We start from the raw sequence: 7774 nt of genomic DNA on the forward strand, positions 1-7774 counted from the left end.
ATTTGTTAGAGCTTAAGAAGTAAACAGGTCTTTTTATTGATTAAAATTTTAGAGACTTTATTTACCATTAAAATAACACAAATAATAAAATTAAAAATGTAAATAAAATAAATAATTCCAAGTTCAGGCTTTACCCAGATGCATGTATTTTTAACTATTATCAAATTAACCTTTTCCTTTTTAAATGTAACTCTTCCTAGCTCCAAACAGAAGAGACTACAGTGAGTATCTTCAGGTAAGGCATAGTTTTACTCTTTTAAATTGTTTTGTATAGCTAATTAGGAGTGTAATTTCTGGATCAAAGAAATCTTCACTTGAAATTTCATATTACTTTCCAAATGTTTGAGTCATTTGTCACTTATTGATTTTAGGAGCAATCATTTTGTAGCTTTCACATCTATATCTTAACAAATCCCATTTCTCTGTCCTGCTGAGCACAAAATTTCTAGGCAAAGTTGCAAATGTTTATTTAAGTCATTTTACTTTACTAGTATTGAAGTGTTCTTATTGGAAATAGAAGGAAGAAATTAGAAGAGTTTTGTTTAATGTTAGGTACTATAAAAAAGAATAATATGAAGAATAATCAGTTGTTTGCTTGGCATAGACTTTATGCCATCAAAAGAAATGTCTGATCAATTGAAATGCAAGACAATGTGAACAACCTATACATTTAGAATAGTGAGTCTACTGAATGTCAGCCCTCCCTAGGAAGTCATTCCTAGCTAGGAAGACAGATAACGAGTTGACGGATGGTTGAAACTATAACTTAGATTAAGTAGCTTACTTTAAGATAGCATTTCAGCTTCTAGCCAACTTAAGCCACTATTCTTTTCACCAACAACTGTCAACTAATATAAGTATTAAACACTAAAAAGAAGGAAAATTTGAACAGCTAACAAAAATTGAAGAGGTGCTTAATGTTGCTAACAATAAAAGAAATGCAATTCAAAAGAACTAGATCTCATTTTATACCTAAGATTGGAAAAGTTTGTAATGTTAGATAATTTTTGGTGTTAGCCAAGATATGAAGGAAAGAAAGTGTGAAATGATGCCTTGTTTCTGAAGGGCAATCTGACAATATTTAGAGAAATTAAGTATGAATATTCTATATAAGCCAGGATACCACTCACTCAGGTCAGTAGTCACACTGACAGGAACAAGAATGTCTATCATGACATAGTTTGAGATGGGTGACAGAGGTAACCATAACCATATAATGGATAATTAAATGCGATGTGTGAACAGAAAACCATATAGACAGATTTTAAAACACAATGTTGTGTGAAATATTAATAAACAGAAAAAGACCTATAGCAAAATATTATTAATGTAAATTAAAATATTAAAAAGAAAAAGCATGATCTATGTGTATATATATATTTAAAGAGAGATTATAATTAGATAAATATATGTGGCCAAATTTTTCTCCAAATTTAGCTTTACCAAAGACATATATCAAGAATTTTGAGCAGGATCCTATAGGAGAGAAAAGAATAGTGGAGGCATCATGAAAATTATCCTATATATTTATTAACACATATGTGGAAATATAGACACATTTACTATCTGCATAATTTGGGCAATTTATTTAACTCCTATGTGCCTCATTTTCCTTGCTTGTGAAAGTAAGATAATAATAGTAACTACCTCACAAAGTTGGAGTGTGTATTAAATGAGTTATTTTATGTAAATTACTTAGAACCGTGACTGGTAAATAGTAATAATAATAATGATAATAACATTAGCAATACTATTATTACTAGTTGTATTTATTGCAACATTATTTTTAATACCAGAAAATAACCATTAAAACATTAATTTTTATCAATAGAATGTCAGTTAGATTAATTATAATATATATATCCAATGGCATATTCTATTTTTGCAGTGAGATGAAAAGTTTCAATAATATATTATTAAATAAATATAGGGAAATGCAGAACAGTGTATTTCTTAAGTTTGCATTTATATAAAAAAGAAAGGATGTGATATGTTGTATATGAGAAAATATAACTGTTGATGGGAATTATTGATGGAGATAGGATGTGAGACAGATTCTTTAAGCTGCTTAAACTCTTAAGTTCTCTGTTATTTTATAATCATAAAAGCACTGTCATAGTAAATATAAATGGAAAACATAAAGTGGTATGGAGAACCACGCTCAATATATTCCCAAGTGTAAATAGCAGGTTACAAAAGTAAATATTTATTCAGCTTGCTATTCACATGTACATATACATATATAATTGTAGAAAGCTATATACCAACATGTAAATACTAATTATTTTTGGGTAGTGGCATTCTTGGAAGTTTTGTTTTTCTAGTCCGCTGCATTTCTATAGATTTTTAAAAATAAATATTATTTTGACACAACATAAACAATTATATATATTTGCATATATGTATGTGTAGAAAAAGATTAATATTAACTATCTGTTAAATATAAAATTAGCTATTTAAGGCTTTATGATTTTCTGTATCTTCTATTATAAAGTTTCATTAATATTTAAATTGGAAAATGACATATTCTGGGTTTAATTTAAGCTTTGAAAATTTCTAGCAATGCGAAATTAGTCTATTTAAATGTTTTTTTTTCCCCCTAAGCCTTTGTTTGCTTATCTGAAAAGCTGAGAATCAAATTAAAAACAAATATGCAAACCTTTTGGCAATTCGTCAACTTTTACAAATGGTAGTTCTAATGTTATTATAAACTTGTATGGGAACATCATGTTCAATGATGGTTGAAAATATTTCATAAATTAGAAAATGAAACTGATCCTGCTGCAATTAATTATTCATTGCATAGCTAGTTATATTCAGAAGGTATGTCTGCTCCACTAATTCCTCTGTCATCCTTCTGGCAAAACTTAAATGACTTTAACTACCTCATCAAACAGTTGTTTCACTTTTGTTTTCATGCTCAGGAGTGTCTAAAAGAAATTGTTTAACCTAACAGAGGATCAATGGACTTTATCTGAATTAAGCGGATTAAGCTTTACTAAATCATTGCTTTTATCTAAAATATTTTCGTGACTATCATAATTTTTTCTTTTCTTTGGGAAACATTTAATTTGGATCTCTATGATAGGGAGAGTGTAAAGGAGATTAAAAAATACTCCTTGAACTCACTTCTTTCCTTTTGCTTCCTTTTTGAAAGCGCTTCTCTGAAACTAAATTCTTTATCTAGGAACAGTTTACTAGATCCTTTTGTGATTTAGATATAGTTAGATAATCAGAATTAAAATTGTAGGATTTATATCTTTTTGGTGTTTGCCTTCTTTCAGAGGACATTTAAGGTTCTGAAAAGCATCCCTGAGTGTCCTGAGTGCCTTCATAGAGATGGTGACTTTCAAGTGCTAAATGATACACTCTGTATATCACAGGATGCAGAAATCACTAGATGAGACACCCAAAGAGAAACATCAGAAGCTCTTTCCTTCAAAGGAGCTCCCATACACTGTTTGCTGGGAGTGCAAATTGGCGTAACTTTTCTGGAGAATAATCTGCCAATTATTATCAAAATTTTAAATGCATCTATACTTTGAACCAGCAATCCCAGTGTTTAGAATATGTCATGTGGATAAACACTCAAAAGTTATGCAAAATATACATGGATATTCTTTAAAGCATTACTTGCATTAGCAAAACAATAGACACAACAAAACTGTTCACTGTACTATAATATGAAGTATTCTTACTCTTAGGAGATGCATGCTGAAGAGATTAGGAAGAACAGAAATATAACAAAATGTTAATATTGTTAAGTCTAGGTGATGAATATGTAGCTTCTAGCTCTAGCGGATGCAGGTATTTCTTGGTTTGTGGCAGCATCCCTCCAATCTGCACCTGTTTTCATACGGCCTTCTCTTCTCTCTGCCTTCTCATCTGCTTTGTAAAAAAACTATTACCATTGGATTTAGGACCCACCTACATAATCCAGAATGGTCTCATCTAGGTCTGCCAATATTCTTTTCCAAATAAAGTCACATTCACAGGTTTTAGGTTTTAGAACATAGACATATCTATTTGGGGGCTACTATTTAATTCACTATAGGAAAATTATCAAAATTTGTGATCTTTCACAGTTATATTTTCTCTCTTTGAGGTATAGGTCCTTTGAGGCATGTTTTGATAATTGATACCTGCTCTATAAAAAAATATGAGTTCCAACATATAGCCTTCTTTGTCAATTAACTTTAACCTGTTTGTCACTGCTGGAAATTCTTTTGTGGCTTTCTCATTTGCACTCTGGCTTTGCCTCAGAGTTGGCTTTGGAAATTACAAGATGTTTCAAATCACTAAAGCAGGCACTTTTAGCACTAAAAGGAGCTACACAAGCAAGATTTGGGAGTTTCTGTTTAAGGTCTTTGTATATAAGCGGTACTTCCCCTTTGATTCTGAAAAAGGTGGTTCCTGATTTTTTTGACTGTTTGGTTTTCACTTCACATGCTCAGCAGTCTTTCCATTTCTTTTAATTCTTTAGGCCTTGCTCTTATTGACTTCACAGTATTCGAAATTGTTCTAGTCTTTCTGAACAATAAAAGACTTTTATTTTTATAATGTTGACTCTGATGGTCCAGGAGATGGATTCTTTTATGACCGTTGCTCATAATACTTTTTATAGCTTCTCCTCAATATTAAATCTCTCCTTCTGTATACCCTGCTTGGCACTTTTTAACCAGGATGCTTAGACATATTTGAGGTGTTGAATGTGTGTGTGCTTTTTTAAAAATATAGAAATATGTTAACAGAAATATATTACTATTTTATATATTATATTATATTATATTATGTTATGTTATGTTATGCTATGTTATTATTATGTTATATTATAATATATTATTATTAAATATATTTTATTTTAATATAAAATAAAAAAGAACAGCAAAACGCTACCTTGTAGAATAATGTACACAGTAAGCTAAGGAAACTGGTCCGTGTTTGAGGTGTGTATGTATGTGTGCTTCATGTATTCCTACATGACTCAGTTTAGTTGGGTGCAGTTTTATGTTTCCTCTTGGACAAAACTGCACATAAGCAAACATAAAGTTCACATTATGCATTATAAAAAAACTTATTCAAATTGTTCTCTAATATATCAATCATGTTGGAACAAATATTTGTTTTCAAAATAAGCATTCTAGAAATGTACACTGTCTGTACTACAGTGTTCATATCAACACTATTTGTAAGAACCCCAAACTAGAAACTATGCAAATACCCATCAATGGTAGAAAGGATGAGTACGTTTGGTAGGCACACAAGGGAATACTATACAGCATGCTATATACTATATACTGTACAGCATGGTATACACTATAGTGTGACATGAGTAATTCACACTATACACAAAAATATGGAAGCATCTCACAAAGATAAAATTGAGCAAAAGACAACATACATAAAAATGAATATACTGAATGATTCCATTTATATAAAATACAAAAATAGACAAAACTAATATATGATGTTAGTTAAAAGTCAGGCAAGTGGCTACCCTTGAGGGTAAGGAGGTATGAGGGGCCTTCTATGGTGCTGGTTAAACAGATGGGTTTACTGTGAAAATTCATTCAGTTGGATACTTAAGGAATGAGTATTTTCTGTGTGTATGTTATACCTCAATAAGAAATTCTTTTAAAACTCTACTGTGTAAAAATAAGAAAAAATAGCCCCAGCTGGCTTTGGAATCAAAATATCAGAGTTTAAACACTATTTCTGGCATTTAAAATTGTATGACCTTGGAGAGGGCCTTGGTGGCAGCGCGGCGGGTCCTATTCAGTCGTTTGCGAGCAGTCAGGAAGGTGGCAGTGCCACGAACTCCAGCTCTCCTCTCCCTTTCCCTCTAAGGGTGACCCAGAAAGAGAACACCTATTCCTGGCCCTAGGGTCAACAGACAGCTCATTCTGGTCTGACCACTCCTTCTCCAGAAGGAGCCTACCACCCCATCTTCATTTGTCCTCATGAACCGCCCTTGGCCAGAATAGCAGTGGGACACCCAACTTAATGCGGTCCTTCACAATTGACGACTTTGAGATTGGCATCCTCTGGGCAAAGACAAGTTTGAAAGATGTACTTGTCTTCGGAGAAGAAAAGCCATTTCATTGTGGCACTCAAGGTCCTATTCAAGTCTCAGATAGAGAAAGAGGGTGTGGAGCACCAGTTGCGCAGGGAGATCGAAATCCAGGCCCATCTGCAGCATCCCAACATCTTGTGTTTCTACAACTATTTCTATAACTGTCAAAGGATCTACTTGATTCTGGCATATGCCCCCTTGGGGAGCTCTACAAGGAGCTACTGAAGAGCCAAAGTTTTGATGAGCAACGAACAGCCACCATCATGGAGAAGCTGGCAGATGCTCTGATATTCTGCCACCGGAAGAAGGTAATTCACAGAGACATAAAGCCAGAGAATCTGCTCGTGGGGCTCCAGGGAGAGCTAAAGATTACTGACTTCGGCTGGTCTTTACACGCCCCCTCCCTGAGGAGGAAGACAATGTGTGGCATCCTAGACTACCTTCCTCCAGAGATGATTGAGGGATGCACGCACAATGAGAAAGTGGATCTATGGTGCATCAGAGTGCTCTGATATGAGCTGCTGGTGGGAAACCCACCCTTCGAGAGCACTTCACACAGTGAGACTTACCGGCGCATCATCAAGGTAGACCTGAAGTTCCCCACTTCTGTGCCCATGGGAGCCCAGGATCTCATCAGCAAGCTGCTCAAGCATGATCCCTCAGAACGGCTGCCCCTGGCCCAGGTCTCAGCCCACTCTTGGGTCTGGGTCCTCTCTTGGAGGGTGCTGCCTCCTTCAACCCTTCAGTCTTCCCCTAAATCATTCCTGTCATTTACTCAGTTGTGTCTGTGTTTGTATGCCTGTACACAGGTTAAACAATAGTGGCACACTGTCAGAAGCCCATGCGTGCATACCTGGCACATGGTTACATAAGGGGAGAAGTGCTGACTCACTTTTGTTTGGAAGCTAGCTGCTAAGGGTGTCAGGAGGGAGCCTGACTACAGTTATCTTTCTTTTCCCTCACAAGGGGTATTGTTTTCTTATCCATCCAACCACCCTATCCTTTGGTTGAAGCACTTAATTCTTTTCCATTTGAGGTACTCATTGATAGATATGTAGTTATTACCATTTTTATTCATGATTTTGATAATTTTTTTCTTAAAGAAGTCCCTTCAACATTTTCTATAACAGTGGCTTGGTGTTAATGAATTCCTTTAGCTTATTTTTGCTGGGAAGCTCTTTATCTGTCCTTTGACACTAAATGATACCTTTGCTGATAAAGCATTCTTGATTGTAGGTCCTGGGTTTTTGTCACTTTGAATATTTTGTACCATGCCCTTCTGTCCTGAAGTTTTTTTTTGGAGAAATCCGCTGTCAGTCTTATGGGAGCTCTCTTGTAGGTAACTAATTGCTTTTATCTGCTGCTTTTAAGGTTCTCTCTTTGTGCTTAACTTTTGGCATTTTGATGATGATGTATCTTGGTATGGGTCTCTTTGGGTTCATCTTTTTTGGGCCTCTCTGAGCTTCCTGGGTTGTATATGTCTATTTCCTTCACCAGGTTAGGTAAGTTTTCCATCATTATTTCTTCAAATAGCTTTTCAACTTCTTGTTCTCCCTCTTCTCCTTCAGGTACCCTTATTACATAGATGTTTTTACACTTGATTTTGTCCCAGAAACTCCTTAAATTATTATTATATTCTTGGCTTTTTATTTTTTCCATTCTGATTGGGTGACCTAGGCTTCCCCATCCTTTATATTGGTG

The 7774-nt window shown here is 34.4% G+C and overlaps 1 pseudogene; it reads left to right on the forward strand.

The window, feature by feature from the left end:
- Positions 1–5945: 5945 nt before the first annotated feature.
- On the forward strand, positions 5946–6894 carry LOC105288981 (annotated as a pseudogene).
- The last annotated feature ends 880 nt before the right edge of the window (positions 6895–7774 follow it).

This window comes from Pteropus vampyrus, unplaced genomic scaffold (assembly GCF_000151845.1).
Source record: "Pteropus vampyrus isolate Shadow unplaced genomic scaffold, Pvam_2.0 Scaffold20, whole genome shotgun sequence".
In the NCBI taxonomy this organism is placed as follows: Eukaryota; Metazoa; Chordata; class Mammalia; order Chiroptera; family Pteropodidae; genus Pteropus; species Pteropus vampyrus.